General features: G+C 50.3%; 1 protein-coding gene across 7 annotated transcripts in view; it reads left to right on the top strand.

Annotated features, from left to right (window-relative positions):
- Positions 1-19176, top strand: part of LOC138468398 (zinc finger protein 84-like) — a 296278-nt gene that overhangs the window by 53068 nt on the left and 224034 nt on the right. For 2 of the 7 annotated variants that reach the window (XR_011268256.1, XM_069608946.1), the window contains exon 3: positions 15385-15482. The exons of 4 other annotated variants lie outside the window; for them this stretch is intronic. The gene's annotated coding sequence lies outside the window, so the exon portion shown is untranslated. One more of the 7 variants, XR_011268257.1, reaches the window with a different exon arrangement.

Below are 19176 nucleotides of genomic sequence, written 5' to 3'. Positions count from 1 at the left end.
ACACGAACATTGTCGGACCATGCACTGGTTTGTATAACCTTGTCCATTATGGGTAGGCTGGAGAGGCAGTGTTGCCCCTGGAGGTTGTAGGATCTGATACTGAGGGACCCAGTCATATGCCATGAGCTGTGTGAGGTGATCACCAACTATTTTCTGGAAAATGGGAACTCTGGTCTCTCTCTGGATATCGTGTAGGACACAATGAAAGCTGTTGTTCGGAGAGCATTAATTAGCAAGTTGGCTGCATACGCCAGGGCGGAGCAATTAATCAGACTGGGTTTGGAGGGGGAGGTTGAATTAGGCGAGTGGGCGCATAAGAGGACAGAGTCGCATCAGGATTTGCGAGCATTGAGGGTGGCACGTAAGAGGCTGGAGGAACACCTGGCTGACAGCATCCCCCAGGCTATTTTAAAAATCAAACAATTTCACTATGCTAATGGGAATGGGGCCAATCGCCGCATGGTGGCTAAACTTAGGGCAACTAAGACCCGGAATGCAGTATTAGCCCTATGGGGTGGAAGGGCTGTGATGAAACGGGGGCAGGGGGTGAAGCTGAGATAACTTGAGGATCATTTAAGGGAGGTGTTTCGGGGAGTGGAAGATTGGCCAATAGCTCAGGCCCAGTACTTGCGGGGTTTGTCCCTACCGCAACTAACAGAGGAGGAATGCACATCCCTGGGCCCCGGTTGTGTTGGGTGAGGTGGAATGGGCCATTAAGATACTGAAGAATAAGCCTGTGGGTTTGATGGCTTCACCACTCCCTTCTATGCAAAATGCTGCTCTCTCCTGGCTCCTGTGCTGATAAATCTCTTTAACTCGTTTGGAACGTCTGGTAAGGTTGCCCCTACCATGGTTATCTCTACGACGGTACTTATTCCCAAACCAGAGAGGGACCCGACACTATGCGAATCATACCAACCCATTACCTTTACTAACATAGACTCCAAGCTCTTCTCCACGATCCTCGTTTGTCGTATGATGGAGGTTCTCCCCAGAATTATAGTCTGGGATCAGGCCGGGTTTATTGAGAGCCGCATCACCCATGGTTATGTGGGACGGGTACTTGACATGTTGGAGGTGGGGATAAATCTGGGGTTGGAATGGAAATTGTCACACTAGACACGCACAACGACTTTGACATGGTCAGCTGGGGTTATCTTCAAGGGGTCTTAGAAAGCTTTGGGTTTGGCCCTGGATACATCAAGTGGGTTATGGCTATTTATCAAAGCTAATCTACCTCTCTCTGGGTTAATGTACAAATGTCATCTGGACTGCCAATTACTAGAGGTACCAGGCAGGGCTGCCCTTTTTCCCCACTCATGTTTGCGTTGAGCATGGGGCCGCTGGCTAGTCGTATTAGAGCTAATGCAGGCATTGTGGGGCAAGAGGTGGTTGGGGTTAGCTATACGGTTTCACTTTACGCTGATGACGTTCTGCTCACTGTCTGACACCCCACACTTCTTAGCCTGTCTGCTGGGTGAACTGGAAAGCTTTGGCATAGTCTCAGGGTTTAGAATTATCTTTGACAAGTTCCATGGGTTGGATGTTTCACTGGGTGTCCAGGATCGCCCTGTCGTTGAGGCCCTGGCACAATACAGTGGTCCTGAGATTTGATTCCCTATTTGGGGGTGCGCATCCCCAATAGGGTATCTAAGGTGTTTGGTTACAATTTCCACCTCTGTACGAAGCATTGTCGGAGGATCTAAGCAGATGGAGCGGGCAAGAAATATCATGGTTTGGGAGGATTGCAGCAGTGAAAATTAATCCTGTACCTCGCTTACTGTATGTCTGTCTAGCGCTACCAGTCAGAATCCGGGACTCGGAGTTCCGCACATTGCAAGGGAAGATTCTTAGATTCATCTGGGGGGGGCAAGTGCGCAAGAATTTCAAAGACGGTCTACTGAGGCTGCCAGCTGTGGGAGACCTGGGGTTCCTGGATGTGTTCTGATACAACTTAGCTTTGCAAGTCTCTCATATGATCACATGGGGGGAATCCTGCTCGCCACCTGGCATGGAAGGTTATTAAGCAGGCCTAGTCAGCGGTGGAGCTGGGTCATCTCCCATATATCGGCCAGGGATCCCTGGACTCAGCTCATGGTTTCTTGCTTTTGTCGGCCACCAGGAATACATTGTACAACATGGGTAGGGCTCTACGCAGGTGGGGCGCTGCATGATGGCCTAGTCCACTCATGCCTGTCTGGAACAACCCAGAGTTTCATCCGGGGTGTAACCGTAGGAGTTTTGGTGTGTGGATAGCTGGCGCTATGGTATCGCTGCAACAGTTGTTCAAGGAAAGGTGCCCGTTAACATTCCAAGAATGTAAAGACCCCTTTAGCCTACCAGAAACGGAGCATTTCCGGTATGTGCAGTTGCAACACTAGGCATTCCATCTCTCCACTAAAACTAGGGCTACTAGGCCGCTCAATGCTCTCAAACTGATGGTTCAGGGAGGGGTTACCCAGGACGAAGTCTCAGAAATGTACAGATTATTGGACACAGGGGACCCAGTGGTGCGGCTGCCATGCATGAGTATTTGGAAAGAGATCCTGGGGGAGCTGATAGAGGATGAAGCATTTTTGCGGATTGGTGCAAGGGTGGATAAATCAATCGGGTGTGTCACGGACAAAGAGTGTGCATACAAGTTCTGTAATAGATGGTACCTTACACCAGAAAGGCTGCACTGCATCTCTGCTTACTACTCGCCGAGGAATGACGCTGTGGGCTCGCTCCTTCATATGGTGTGGATGTGTACAAAAGTTGAGCTTTTCTGGAATGAGGTATTGTCCAGATTAAGGAGGTCACTGGGCTGTCCCTTCCTATGAACCCCTGGGTGATATTGCTGGGTGACATGGATGATGGGCTGTAGCCCTTGTCTGGTTCGTTGGCTACCCTAATTGGGCACTTTGTTTTAGCGGACAAATTGATTGTCGCACGCAACTGGAAGAAGGTGGAAGGTCCGCTGGTTCAGATGTGATGGGTCAAAATGTGGGACATTTTGGTGGCAGATTAACGGGGTAATTCATAGATTTCAGCGCAGAGGCAGCACACGCGAGCAGCGCAGAGAGGGAGCGTGCATCAGCGTGCGCCTTCCGTGTGTGCTAAACGGCATTCTGGCGCACCGTGCATTCATGGAATTTCCAAGCCATTTTGAGCGCTGGTGCAGAGAACACCCCGCAGCGCCAGTTACGCCCCAAGGACGCCCCTTGGCAAGGAAAAGCCATTGAAATCCCAATTGCAGTGCAAAGGGCCACGCTAACCCTGGAACAGCTCACAGTGCCGCTACACTGTAATCGCGTGAAAATACCACGCGTACTCCGCTCACAGCAGCCAAAACGCATGAAAATGTTTTCACGCACCCCTCGGAATATGCGTATCCCACTCACGGCAGGTAAATTGCATAGAAAAAGTACCCCCTGTGGTGTGGGCTGCCTGTGGGGCATGCCCAGGGTGGATGGGGTGCATGCGTGTATTTTCTGGGGGGGCGCGGGAAGTTTCACACGCGATAGTCCTGGCGAGAGCAGGGTACATGTATTTTGGGGGTGCGCGGGAAGTTTGACACGCGATAAGCCTGGCGCGAGCGGGATACGTGTATTTCAGGGGCACACGGGGAGTTTCACATGCAATAGGCCTTGGGCGAGCAGACTATGTGTATTTCGGGGGTACGTGGGGAGTTTCACACACGATAGGCCTTGGGCGAGTGGGGTACGTGTATTTCAGGGGTGTGCGGGAAGTTTCACACGCAATAGGCCTTGGGCGAGCGGACTATGTGTATTTTGGGGGTGCGCGGGAAGTTTCACACGTGATAGGCCTTGGGGGAGAGGGGTACGTGTATTTTGGGGGTGCGCGGGAAGTTTTACACGCGATAGGCCTTGGGCGAGCGGGGTACGTGTATTTTGGGGGTACGTGGGGAGTTTCACACGCGATAGGCCTTGGGCGAGTGGGCTATGTATATTTCTGGTGTGCGCAGGAAGTTTCCCACGCGCTAGGCCTTGGGCGAGTGGACTAAGTGTATTCTGGGGGTACGCGGGGAGTTTCACATGTGATAGGCCTTGGGCGAGCGGGGTACGTGTATTTCAGGGGTGCACGGGTAGTTTCACACGCGATAGGCCTTGGGCGAGATGGGTACGTGTATTTTGGGGGTACGCTGGGAGTTTCACACGCAATAGGCCTTGGGTGAGCGGGCTTCGTGAATTTCGGGGGTGCACGGGAAGTTTCACATGCAATAGGCCTGGCGCGAGCGGGGTACGTGTATTTCGGGGGTACGCTGGGAGTTTCACACGCGATAGGCCGTGGGTGAGCGGGGTACATGTATTTCGGGGGTGCGCAGGAAGTTTCACACGTGATAGGCCTTGGGCGAGCGGGGTACGTGTATCTTGGGGGTACGTGGGGAGGTTCACACGCGCTAGGCCTTGAGCGGGCTACATGTATTTCGGGGGTGTGTGGTAAGTTTTACATGCAATTTGGCATTGTGGCCCCTCCCGAGTGTGCCATTTCCCCCCTCCCCATGCCCTGCAGGCAGCCCACACCACAGGGGACTACCCTACAACCCTCACCATGCCCTGCAGGCAGCCAACATGGCACCATGCTCTTGTGAGCGCACTTGTGAGCCTCGACACAAGTCCCTCATGATGGTCACCTGCCAGCAGGCCCCGATTATGTCCCCCACCCATCCACCATTGACGGGCACCTGCCAGCAGGCTCTGACTCATGTCAAAACCATCCACCCACCCACCATTGACGGGCACCTGCCAGCAGGCCCCGACTCATCTCCCCACCCACAATTGACGGGCACCTGCCAGCAGGCCCCGATACGTGGCCCACCAAACACCATGTTCTACCCAAAGAGACCCATGGGCTTAATGCCTACACAAATCCCACCTGCCCCCCGGTATAAGCACGCAAACAGCCACTGCCCCCACTCCCAAATTATCCATGCCATGAGAGCCTTAAAAGAACCACCATGCCCATGCATAAATGTACAACAGAGCCACACAGTGGCAACACATGACTGAGGCAATGCTCATTGAGACATGACCAAAACCAATGAGAGTACACAACACCAATAATGAAGAAATATGATTTGTATTAAAATATGTAATGAAAAAAACATAAAGAAATATCAAACTTGTAAATTAAGAAATTATTCAGTCCAAACAAAATAAAAAATCCAATGTAATACAAAAATCCACAAGAGGAAAAAAGGGAAGTGGTCCATTTCAAATGTCCAAATAAAGTACATGAAAACATTTTTAAAAAACCATTGATCCATGGGATGACAAAATAGCCAAAGTATGTACAAGTCTGAAGGGTCCATTATGCCCAAACAAAATGAAACCTACCAAAAATCCTGTGAAAATAACTATGTACATAAAGTGGAGCAAAGTTCATGGACTCTAAAATAAAGGAAAAACAAAGGAAACCTAACCCTAAAAAACTATGAACAAAGGCGGCGGGCAAGTCCAACGGCTCACTTGTTGATGTCCCGGGCCAGGGCATCATCGAACTCCTCTTCAACGTCCTGGAGGTGGGCCTCCTCCCTGGCCCCGAGGTCTCACAGGGATGCAGCTATGTCCTCCTCCAACTCCCTGCGAGTTGCCTCGAGGCACTCAGCCCGCCTCAACGCTCTGCGCATGGAGTTCTCCGCCTTGACCATAGTGAGCCATGCCTCTTCCGCCTGCCGCCGCTCCGCATCTATTTGCTGGCCCAACCGCTGCCACATGGAAGACATTCCCAATCCAGGGTCCTCCTGCCCTCTGGCCGATGCCTGCCCCTGTGATGTTGATGGCCCCGAGCCATCATCGCTCCCACCTTGAGCCTGCTGCTGCCGTGCATGTGCCCTGCCTGTCGATGCCTGCACGTCCTCCTCCTGCTGGGGTCCAGTTGTTGGGGTGGCCACCCCTGCTGGACCACCGACTCCCGACTGTGGCAGGGATGTGTCCTCCACCAGCCTCGCGGCTGGGTCAGGGGCAGCACCACAGGGTTCCCAGGTGATACGTGGGAAGGAAGATGGCACAGAGGACGACTGGCGCATAGGGGGTTAAGTTGAGGAGGGGGTCGGTAGAAGGTCCAGCACACAGAGGAACCCAGCACCGGTGACCCATCCTAGTAGGTCGACGCGGTCAACGAGGCATCCGAAAAAACGTGCATTGTCCACACGGGATACCTGCACGTCTTCCCGAATGCCACGTTGACGCAACGCAACCAAAGCCAGGACAGGCTCAACATAGTCCTGGATTGCCACGTCCGCAGGGAGAGGAAGACCAGTTGTTGTTCCCGCATCCCCTCCCTGAAAACGGGTCTGGACAAAGGTATCCCTGCTGGTGCCGGATGATGCAGTCACAGGATCGGGGACAGGATTACACACAGGCATCTCCGCGGCCGCCTGTGCTGCCTCCTGTCCCTGCCCCTGGACTGCACCACTAGCACCAGTGGAATCCCCTCCTCCAGGCCCTGTGTGTGGGCCTTCCACAGCCTCCTCCTCAACCAAACCCTCTAACAACCTTGATGACTCCGTGCCATCTTCCTCCATAGGCCCCTGTGGGGTCTCAGCTTCCTCTTCTGCTGCCGAGGAGTCCACCTCCGACCTCCGCCTATTGGACCTACCCTCGGCAGCTGCGGCCGCGGGCGCGGCACCAGACTCCTTACTCCCCGAAGAGATGACAACCTGGGAGGGCAGCTGGGCCTTGCGTCTCCAGCTGACGGTGGGATCCCTGCTGCTGTACTCCACAGCACCGTCTCCTCCCTCTTCATCAGTTGACGCTGCAGACAGGGAGAGACAGAACACAGGCATCAGGGCACTGTACAATGGTCTGATACGCACACGACAGTTGCACATGAGTGGCAGTCTCAAACTTCACAGATGGCATATCAGTTGAACCCACACACATGTGCAAATTAACAGGAATGATGCAGCAGGCAGCACCATCCATACACATACAACAGCATGAGCATCCGAAGGTCAGCCTGATGTCACATGCAAAACGGGTACTGCCAAACACATGCACACACGCCACCAGACATAAATGCATCTGTACAACTCCACCACCTGACGCAGTGAAATCATCGGCAACTATGTCACATCTGCCAATCAGCCTCCTACATGTCGGTGTCACATGCATCCATGGTGTATCACAGTGGCACACATGTCAAATAATACACACACGCACATGGAGGTGGAACCAGCATCCATGTGTCACACCCCAACCATGCCATAGTACATACACAGAAATGTAAACATGTGTGCACCCACACATGCATTTGGCCATCATGCATTTGAACACATATACCATCGCACATGACTGGACTCGCATGTGGCAGGCTCATGTCACTGTACATACACATCCATACATGGCCCTTTCAAGACGTATGTCCAACCTGCACACTCCTGGCACACCTCAACATGCACTGCGTCCAATCAGTACGCATGGACACTTACCGGTCGACTCCGGACGGGTCGGCATCTGAAGGACCTGGAGGTGGAGCGCTGGGTGTATGCGTTCCAGGACCCTCATCTGGATGTTGGTAAGGCGGACCCGGCACCCCTCTGCATGCTTTGCCTTCAAGAGGCGCCGGGCCTTGCTGAGGGTCCTGGACCCGAAGCCCTCCCAGCGCTTCCGGACATGTTGCATGTCACGGGCTGCCACCCCCTCCATCTTGATGGCAGCCACAATGTCCTTCCAGATCCTCTTTTGTCCTTCATTGTCGTTGCGTGATCTTCCGAAGAGGGCATCATAATGCACCAGGACTTGCTCCAACAGGATACCAACTTCTGCGGCACTGAAGCTGGTAGCCCTCTGCCTCTCTGGCTGGGGGTTGCCAGTGGTCTCTGATGGTGTTTCCCCCGACATGGCAACCCCCGAGGCAGGTGTGGGTGGGCAACTGGGTCCTGGTGCTGGGCTGGGCTGTGGAGCGATGGAACTTCAGTTGGGAGTCTTCTGTTCCAGCAGGGGTGGACACAGCAACTGGACCCCTGCAGATGGCTGATGTGCAGGCACCAAATAGCAGGGCACGCGGCCAGCAGGCAGGCAGGCAGCAGCAGGTGGCAGGTAGGAGCGGGCCCAGAGCTCTGGGGGGCAGGAAAATGGCCTGCTGGGCAGGAGCATGGTCTTCCGTGTGTTGTCACGTGGCCAGCTTGATACGGAGTGATTTGGCACGTGAAGAAAATGCACGTCAGCGTGTAATTCGAGGAAAGGGCCTTAGCGCTTAAGGGCGTCTGTGACCTAACACGCACAGGCATTTCCCTCCACATGGGTGCATGTTGATTGTACACGTGCAAAAAATTGTTTTCGGGGTACCTGAGCATTGTGTGATCCGTTATCTTCCCCCAGGGGTCACAGACAGCCTTGCTAGAGCACTAGGGTACGTATTCCATCTAGTACCCTGCCCCTTTCATCCCAATTGCCCAGGACAATTGTTTACTGCACCTCCCATTCGCACAAGAACATCAGTGCCATGGTTGGGAGGCGACCAAGTGGTAAGGGAGGCAAAGGTGGCTGACCTCCAAGAGGTGGCCGCCGTAGGGGACGTGGCCAGGACATGCAGGGTGGCCCAAGAGGCCAGTGTGTGGAGGACCAATCTGGGACACCTATGCCCCCCCCCCCAATGGGTTCGGGGAGATGCAGCTGACACCATCCCAGCTCAGGCCTTGTAACCTGGCCCATATTTTCGACCAAACCGGCACAGGATGACTCACAGGCCGACTTCCGTGTCACCAAGTCAAAGCCACGTGTGGCAGTGAAAGTTGCTGTCCCCAAGCCACGTGGACCTGGGGCAGCAATGCCATCTGCTGCCCCAAGTAGCCAGGGTGAGGAGGCTGCAGGGGCAGCTTCAGCTCATTCCACCCCAGCCCGAGTCACCCATCCGGGACAGTGTTGGTCCAAGTCCATCACACCGAGGTTGGTCCTGCCAACATCACCCAGCAGCCAATGCCTGCAGTGAGATCTTTGGTCATTGTGCCTTTGGCTACTTCCAGTGACCAGTCCACCTGCACTTCAGCCCCTACTGACCAGAGCGGCGTATGCCACTCAGGGTCCGCACCACCTGTCAAGAGGAAGAAGGGTGCTCTTGCGGTACAGGCTGGGACCCAGACACGGCTCCCCCTCCGGCACGTCAAGGAAGCAAAGTTTCAATGATGTGTAACTAGACGCACTTGTGGGCTATCTATTGGCACATGGCCGCAAAATGCTTGTGACTGCAGGGTGCAAGACTACGACTGCTCAACGTAGGGCTCACTGGCAGCGCATTGCGGACCAGATTAGTTCCCTTGGATTTGTGAGACGCACAGCTGATGATTGCTCTAAACGGTGCAATGACCTCAAACGCAGTGCAAAAAACAAGCTGGCTTCCAATCATGCCTCTACTCTGGTGACTGGCAGTGGGTCTCCACCAGAGGAAGAAGTACTCACAGAACATGAGTCATTCGCTGGAGGCTTCATCACAGAGGATCAGATCCAAGGCGTGGGAGACCTACCAGATCTTGAGGCAATGTCCGGTGATTGGCCATGCATGTGTGTGCGAACCATGTGTATGTTGCTTGGGTGAAGTGTTCTGATTGAGTGCCAGGTGAGGCTGTGTAGTCATGACTGCTATGGGTCACCCATGTGGTGCCTCCAAACCATCCCCCAGCCTTGGGTTTGGTTTTTACAGTATCCCTTCTGATCGCAGTTGACAATTTGCACCTGATTACTGCACTTGCCCTTCAACTGCCATCATGCCACAACATTGTTCATACTGTTTTCCTGTTCATTCTGCCTGATTGATGGAATCCTTTGCATGTTTACCACACATTTTTGTGCCGTTCTGCCCCAAATGTAACATACTTCAGACATAGATCACACCCCACAATGCCCCACATTTCTTTCCTTATTATGGGAATGACTTCATCAATCAGGCTGATTGACTACTGTGCACCTACACATGCCCTGCACCCAATCACTTTGGGGCCCTGTTTGATTGTTGCACATGACTATTGTGGTCTGTCATGTCCAAGTGACCAACCATTGATGTATCCATGTGCCTGCCATCACTGCATTAGTGAACACTGGCTTTGTTGCAGTGTGTGGCATATGCGTGTTTTGTCACACTCTTTTGCATGTTCTGTTTCATGATGTCCATCTCACATGGATGGGTGACTGTATTGATTTGCTACCATCTGGGTGTCCTTGTCAAATCTGCCATGGCTATGCTACGTGCCATCTGTGTGCTGACATGTGTGATGTCTGTGGATTGTCCATGCCACTCACAGGCTAATGTGTGATGCCGGTGCTATGCAGCATGCAGCACATATGTTGCTTTTCCATCTTGGAGTCCTCAGTGTCTGCTTTTAGGCTCCCCTTCCACTTCATTGCCAGTGCATGCATGCCAGAGTTACTGTCATGTGTGACATGTCATTTATGTATTCAATGTGTACCTTGTGATGCCTATGTGTGTGGGCTATGCTGCTCATGCCTGTCTTCATTACTTTTCTTTTATGTTTTTGCAGGTAATGAGGCACTAGATGCTGTGAGGAGGAGATGGTGCAAAGGCAGGAGCACTCACAGACAAAACCAGGCACCAGTGGAGGGGACGTGGGGTGGTGTTGGGTGAAAATCCATTACTCCTACAGACCATCCTGTCCACGGGTGTCACTGGGTACACCTCCGCAGACCTTTATAGCTCAGGTGCTGAATCTGACATTGAGTCAAATGTCCCGTCGCAGGTGAGTGTTTCTGGCAGGGATGCTGTTCTGTCCAACCCACCTGCACTGGGGGTAGACCCCTTTATGGGGCATTCAGTGTTGGAAAGTTCGCCTGTGGCAGTTACGGATGCAGGGTCACACTCCACTATATTTGCTCCTGTTCCTGGGCCAGCAGATCAAAGGAGGAATGCAGTCCTGCAGCCTCAGGCAGTGCCAGCACAGCAAGGTGCACATCACCTTGCCCCAAACAGGTGTGGTGCCCGCTAACGCGGTGGCCGTGCGCCACTAGACAATACTGTGTGGGAGAACTCCATGTATACTATTGCAGCACAACAGGGGTATCGTGTGAGATGATGGTTCAGACCGTGGATAGGGTGGCCACTTCCATTCTCCCCCCTGAAAGGCAGGTGGAGCTCCAGCAGCAGGCAAAAGAGTCCATGTGCCGCTCACACAGGGACATGTTGGCGTCCAACAGGGACCGCCGGGCTGGACTGGAGACTCTGCGCACAGCCACATCTGCAGAGTCACAGGCCACAGGGATGCCCTGAGGTTAGAACACAGGCCCCTCAGGGATACCCTGGGTGCACTTGAGCTGTCCCAGTGTACAAGGTCCGAACAGCAGCTGGAGCAGCTAACATGCACACTCTCAGCTGAGTTCCAGGCAACCCGTGAGGAGAGCCGGACATCACGCGAGGCCTAGAAGGCAGAAATGTGTGCTACCTGTGAGGTGCTGCATGAGGATCTCCGTACCATCATCCTGCAGAACCAAACCTTTCAGACCCGCATGCTTGCTGCCATGCAGGAGCATGCCAGGGATTTGCGGGGTCTGCCTCGCATATCACGCGCACCTTCTAATGTACCACGAAAGGGTGATGACAGCAACGGCAGTTCTCCCACTGTAGGGTAGCCATGCAGGCCATGGAGGTTTTATTTTGCTCAACATCCACGCATGTGGGTGTTGGGGTGCACCCTGTACCTCCTCCCTTCTGGGTTTGATTTTTATTTATTTTAATTTTTTGATTTTTTCATATTTCATTCAGATTTGCAAATTAGAATTATAATTGATTTTATGTATTATCTTTTTTGCTTCCTTCTTTTTTCTATTTATTATTTTCAATGTTTTCATTTTTTATTTGTTTATTTTATTTTCATTTGATTTTTTAACTTAAATTGTGTTCTGATTTTTACTTTATTTTATTTATTTGCTTTACTTTTCATTTACTTTTTCTTTTACTTTATTTAATTTGCATTTACTTTTTTGTTCATAACCATTTTCTTTCATATTGTGAATTCGTGTTACAGTGTGTTGCTTTGTTTGGCTCCTGTAGGCTTCCACTGTGTATTGCAGCTGGGCACATGCAGGCTTGTCCTGTCTTTGGGTTAGAAACTTGGGTTCCTGACACACACTCCCCTCCTGCTTCCCCTTACCATGGGCTCGCAAAGGGTGTGACCAAGTGACAGTAACTTACACAGAGGCATTGGGCTCCCATAAGTTGTGTGGGCAGTCTCTAGTAATGCACGTGCGCGTTCTCAATGTCACTGGGCCTAGTAAGATTGTTTTATGTTGTGCTGTGTTCTCCCTTGTTCCCCTCCCTTGCCTAGTCGCGCTCTGAAACACTTGTGTACGAGCGCAATACAAATAAAATATCATATCATATCCCTAGTGGGGATTGGTGTTGAACGCTCCACTGCATGGTTGATTTGTTTATAGTATTACATACAGGACTTTTTGCATATATACATGTATCTTCTTTGTGTCTTAACGAGCCCCTCTCCATTGCAGATGCAGTTCATGTTGTATGCAGTACACTGCCACGATTGCCTACCAGCAACACACTGCAGTTGGAAGGGGTCGATGTGCTGCCTTTGTCAGGTTGTGACACTTGCACTACTTTAATTTATACTGTCATACGTTGTCACTGTTGGATCCTATACTAATGTTTTGTCTTGCTGGTAAGTATTTGTTCATGTGTGCTGTTTTCTTTTCATTAGTGAGTGGAAATTGTCTCTGGCCTGTTTACATTTGGGACAGTGCATTTTGTGCCACTTGTGTCATGTGATGTGCATTCATTTGGTTGCTTTCACATAGCATGCCATGCCATGCCATGGTGTGTTGGGTAGCTGAGATGGGGTTAGGGAGGGGTTGGGTGACATGCCACTATTTTGTTGTAGTATTTTAAAGGGGGTAGTACTTCATGCTGCATGAATGTGTGCCTTTTACTGACACAGCATTGGGTGTGTTTAAGTAGCTAGGGATGCACACAATGTAGCACTTCTAGGTAAACAATCTCAGGGTGGTATGGTTGTGACAGTTGACTGTCCCTTTTGTCATCATCATAAATTGTCAGCTGGTATGTGCCAGGCCTGTGTCCACTCCTCGGGGGTGGGATTTTAGGTGAAGAAATTTGCCACAAGCTGGGTACGGGCAGCCTCACCACGTGCCCTTTCACCTCCCATGAGCAGCGGCGGTGCATGTGGTTGGGGATGTGGGGGCACCACCATGTCCACCAGCATGCCCCGCTGGGTTGCAAGGTTGTGCAGGACACATGCTGCCACTATGATCCTGCACACTACTGGGGGCGCATATAGCAGCTGCCCACCAGAGCGGTCAACGGAGCGAAAGCGTGACTTCAGCACTCCGAATGTGCACTCCACTATGCCCCGGGTTTCAATATGGGCTGTGTTGTATCTTACCTCGGGTGGTGTGGTGGGGTTCCGTATTGGCGTCATCATGTAGGTGCTCAGAGGGTAGGCACTGTCCCCTGGGGAGGTGATGATGGTTGTCATTAGTTGGGTTTTCCCATTTCTCAGTGTCTGACAGGCATGCATGTGCAGAGGCATTTGTACTCACCAATTAGCCATGTGTCGCCATGTCTCCCAGCTTCCAGATCCCGGTTTAGGGGGTGACATTCGGAATATGAAACTGGACCCGGATAGGCATATACTGAGGTGATGATTCCCTTGGCATCACATACAACCTGCACGTTGATGGAATGCCAGTGCTTGCGGTTTCGATAGATATGCTCAGTGGCCCTGGGAGGATGTAGAGCCACCAGGGTGCAATCAATGGCACCTAGCACTTTGGGGAAGTGTGCCACCCCGTAAAAGTCCTGGACGACGGCCTGCCTTTCTGCAGGTGTTCTGGGCATGTATATGTGCCTGTGGACTGAGGGGCGTGCAGTCATGATCGCCAACACCTGGTGTAGGCAGTGTGACTGCCTGGCCTGTGAGACACCCCCAACTATGGCATTTGTCCGCTGAAATGACCCAGTATTCAAGAAGTGCAGTACATTGAGCACCTTTTCCAAGGGGCTCAGTGCTTGGAAGCACAGGGTGGGTGATGTGAGGTCATCCTCCCACTCCCTGACCAGTTCTAGGATTATTAGTGGTGGAAACCTGTACTTCCCATACACCTGGTCATCAGACATCACAAAAAGGCAGGTCCTGGGTAAAAAAATGTGGGGCCTGTCTATCTTCCTCCTCCTGCGGTGTCCCACGACCACTGCTGCGAGGAACGGTATATTCATCATAGCGTATGAGCTTTTTTGTTGTTTGCACGCACTTTTATGCTGCCTAGGGCCGCTTACGCCTGCTTCCTGCTGGCTTACGTTTTTATGGATTAGCGCGTCTTTTTTTGGCGCACAGGTTTCCCCTGTTCGATTCCATGAATACGTGTTGTTAGCGTGCGTGTGGGCGTTGTGAGTATTTACCTCCGGTACTTCCCCGTAACGCCCACATTTTCACGCGTTGTTCCCCATTCCACATGTTACGCCCTGTGTTCCGCCCACTTTTCTTGTGTGCGCTACATGTTGTGCAGACGCGCACAACATTTAGTGACGTGTGCACCACCCACGGATTTGGCGCACATACCAGGGTTTACACGCGCAGTGCATTCCATGAATTACCCTGACGAACGGCTGCGTGCTCGGCTTTAGCACCCGTGCGCTGCGATTTTCACGCTTGCGCTCTCCTTTTCGGCGCACATTTATTCCATGAATTACCCTGTTAATTACTGGAAATCTGTATGGAGACCCTTCATTGAGTTTTCAGAAAACTGCCAAGCGATAGTGTGTAAATCCACACAGTTGAGACACTTTACTTTATTGTAACAAGCCTGGCTGTGAGGGTCGTTCCTAGGGGCGGGTTTGGCCAAAGAGTCTGTTGTTCGGGTTGGGTGGTCTGGATTCCTCCTGTTACTCATGAAATTTGACCCCAGATATTTCCTGCTTCCCTATTAAGTTACAGTGTGAGTTGAATCATGTGATCCTTTTGATTTGCAAAGTATATATTCATGTAAATGTCTTTCTCCACAGTACGTTAAATAAATGTTTTAAAAAAAAAAATCCAGAAGCACAGTTGAATGTGGAACACTATAGGGCAGGCGAGTATACCCGCATGGTGAAACCTTGCAGAAGTTAGCCTAATATGAGAGTTGTTCAGCTGGAAGTAGATGGGCTGAGAAGTCATCCTGACAAAGCTATAAACTGTTGTTTCTAATACAATAATTTGCCTTACCAGAAGTTATGTCTATTTAAACCTAACAAGCAACTGTGTTTCTTCTTTGACATTTACAAGTTGTGGTAAAGCATCTCAGCCTGAAACATAATTAATACTATTTGATGAAATGGAAGACCATTGTTCAAGGAAGAAGAGAAACCTTTCTGTTGGTTGAACTTTGGTTGACAGAACTTTCTTTTGACAAATTGAAGGAGCTAAGAACTGAATTAAGACTTTCTGTCGAACATTGGAACTAAATCCACCTTGAAACTTGGGGAAGGGGAGTCACCCAGGCTGCCAAGAAAAACTGGTAATATATTGAAAATACCCTTCATGATAATTGTGAATTGCCATATATTTCATTGTTTATTTTATTATTACGTGTGAGAGTCAGATATCCTGTGTTGGAGTGTGTTCGTTTAGTTTTGATAGGCAGGAAATCCTTGTCAGAGTAGGGATAGCGAGGTGTTTAATGAAACTTACGATTTACTATAATGGCATATTTTGAGAAATCATCCAAAAGTTGGCCACCTCACATTTCTGACCCCTCAAATTGACCACTCAATTCTTGCTGATAGGCTGGGTGATATTGCAAGCTGCACGAGTAGTGCAGTCGCTTGGATGAAATCCATTTTAGGCCCCCGCTCTGGCAGGATTGCAGTGGGAGATTTTCAAGTCCTTCCCATCTCACTGACATGTGGGGCTCCACAGGGTTCCTTGTCTTTCGCTAACTCTGGGCATCATTCACACCTGGCCCCTATTCGATCTCCTAGGTGTCGGGTATACAAACTAGCGGACGAGACCCAGATTCTCTTAGAGCTATTAAGTGACTATAAAAAGGCCATCAATCGAATTTACGCTCCTATTCAATCTTGGATGGCCGCCAACAACTTAGCCCTAAACGATAATAAAACAGAATTGTTGATTGTGGGCTCAGCCCCACAGTTAGAAAAACTGGACCTTTTGTTGCATTAAAACCTTGGGACTGAGCCTTAATGCACAGCTCCTGATGAAGAACGACATTTCCTGTATGTAACAAGCAATCCGTGCATCTCCCACACCAGTGTTGCCATAGGGACAGTGCCTACAATCCTTTCAGTAAGAAATCAATGTTCCACTGTTCTTCTAGTTTGTACCCCTAAACTATATTGCATAACACTATCAAGCACAAGAAGCAGGACCAGGTTCCTATTGCCAGTTCCTTGCAGTGGCTGCCTGTGAAACATAGGATTCACATACAATCCTTTCCCTGACTCACATATGTCATTCTCGATACCTGATGAACCGACTGAAGGTTGCTTCATCCTCAAGGGCCCTTCGGTCGAACAATGAGAGAACAATCGTAAACTGCATTAGAGGTTTTGGGGTGCCAGCTGTGATGTATGGGCCCCCAAGGTGTGGAACGCTCTTCCGTTCTCTCTTCAGACTGTTTCTGCTCTGGCCTCGTACATGAGATCACTTAAAGCACACCTATTCAATACAGGGATTGGATACTTGCTCAATCCGTCCCCAGCTGATTCTGTCCAGCCATGTTTTGCAAGTTCTTGCCTTTTTGTTTTATGTGCGGCCTGAGGCATATGGGCGTGAGTCGCTAAACATGAAATAATAATCATCATCAAGATGGCGCCATCCAGAGAAAGGAGCAGGACGCAGGAGCTGGCGCTGAGGGAGACTGGAGCTTGCACAGTGATTACCACAGAGCTGAGCTGCTGGGGTGTGGAACATCATAGCTGCCTGAGCAGAGCGCACTGGCCAGAAGCTTTGCTGAATTGTGGGAACCTGGAAGCAGGGAAGCTGCCTGAGCAGAGCATCACTGCTGAGAAGCCTTGAAGGATGGTGCGTGTCTGGACCGAGGGGCCCTGAAAGCAAGGTGGCAGCTTGAGCATGGCACCCACCTGTGCTGAACGCGGAGAGCCAACTGTATGCCCCATTTACCAGAAAAGATGGGCATCTGTCGAAAGGGTAGCATTGGGGGCCCCCACAAAGACTATCCAAGCAGCCATGATCCCCAAACTGCGATGGATGTTGAGACAGATTGAGAAGCGTGATGACAACCTTGAGGAAGGCTATGATCTGCTAAGACCAGGAGAGGTCCTTCCTCAATGAATGCTATGGTGTCCAGAACGAAGTGACAGACTTATTTCCTGCTGATTATCTAAGTGTTGTCTATGAAACAAAGGACAAGTGTTGTCTATGAAACAAAGGGTGAAACAAATGGAACTGATGAACTGCCTGATGGGATTTGTGGTTCTGTCACTTGGCAACGAATGCTGAAACCAAACCGAACAAAGAGCAGGGGAGGTGAAGCTGCTAGTCCAAGCACACTATTTATTGAATGGTTAATCCAATGAGCCAAGGGTAAGAGTGTGGTGTGCTGACAATCTAAGTGCTTTGCTGGTTTTGATTTTTGGGAGTGAGGATTGGGATCAACAAAACCCTTAAAGACTATAGACACACAATCTATTTCCACTCAGTTGCCTGCATACCGATACGAGTGATGCATATTCACGCATGGGCTGTCAGCGGACAGTGTAGAGCGGGTTAATGCATTCTCCCTCCCCAATAACAGGATACCACGATGCAGCCAACGGGAGGGAAGAGGGTTGGGGAGTGGTTGTGGGCAGCAGAAGCATAGACACTGCGTGTAGTAGAAGCATTAGCACAACATGTAGCAGAAGCATTAGCACAACATGTAGTAGAAGCAGTAACACAACATGTAGCAGAAGCATAGACGCAGCATGTAGCAGAAGCATAGACGCAGCATGTAGCAGAAGCATAGACGCAGCATGTAGAAGAAGCATTAGCACAGCATGTAGCAGAAGCAGTAACACAACATGTAGCAGAAGCATTAGCACAGCATGTAGCAGAAGCAGTAACACAACATGTTGCAGAAGCATTAGCACAGCATGTAGCAGAAGCATTAGCACAACATGTAGCAGAAGCAGTAACACATCATGTAGCAGATGCATAGACACAGCATGTAGCAGAAGCATTAGCACAACATGTAGCAGAAGCATTAGCACAACATGTAGCAGAAGCATTAGCACAACATCTAGGAAAGCAGTAACACAACATGTAGCAGAAGCATTAGCACAGCATGTAGCAGAAGCATTAGCACAACATGTAGCAGAAGCATTAGCACAACATCTAGGAAAGCAGTAACACAACATGTTGCAGAAGCATAGAAGCAGCATGTAGCAGAAGCATAGACGCAGCATGTAGCAGAAGCATTAGCACAACATGTAGCAGAAGCATTAGCACAACATCTAGGAAAGCAGTAACACAACATGTTGCAGAAGCATAGAAGCAGCATGTAGCAGAAGCATTAGCACAGCATGTAGCAGAAGCATTAGCACAACATGTAGCAGAAGCATTAGCACAACATCTAGGAAAGCAGTAACACAACATGTTGCAGAAGCATAGAAGCAGCATGTAGCAGAAGCATAGACGCAGCATGTAGAAGAAGCATTAGCACAACATGTAGCAGAAGTAGTAACACAACATGTAGCAGAAGCATAGACACAGCATGTAGCAGAAGCATAAACGCAGCATGTAGCAGAAGCAGTAACACAACATGTAGCAGAAGCATAGACACAGCATGTAGCAGAAGCATTAGCACAACATGTAGCAGAAACAGTAACACAACATCTAGCAGAAGCATAAACGCAGCATGTAGCAGAAGCGGCACCAAAACATGTAGCAGCATCAGCACCAAAACATATAGCAGCAGCAGCACCAAAACATGTAGTAAAGCAGTAACACAACATGTAGCAGAAGCAGTAACACAACATGTAGCAGAAGCATAGATGCAGCATGTGGCAAAAACAGCACCAAAACATGTAGGAAACCAGTAACACATGTAGCAGAAGCATAGACACAGCATATAGCAGATACATAGACACAGCATGTAGCAGACGCATACACAGCATGTAGCAGAAGCATTAGCACAACATGTAGCAGAAGCAGTAACACAGAATGTAGCAGAATCATTAGCACACCATGTA

The sequence above is a fragment of the Ambystoma mexicanum genome, chromosome 4q (assembly GCF_040938575.1).
Source record: "Ambystoma mexicanum isolate Mex_15411 chromosome 4q, UKY_AmexF1_1, whole genome shotgun sequence".
NCBI classification, from domain to species: Eukaryota; Metazoa; Chordata; class Amphibia; order Caudata; family Ambystomatidae; genus Ambystoma; species Ambystoma mexicanum.
This window is presented reverse-complemented; position numbering and strand designations above follow the sequence as displayed.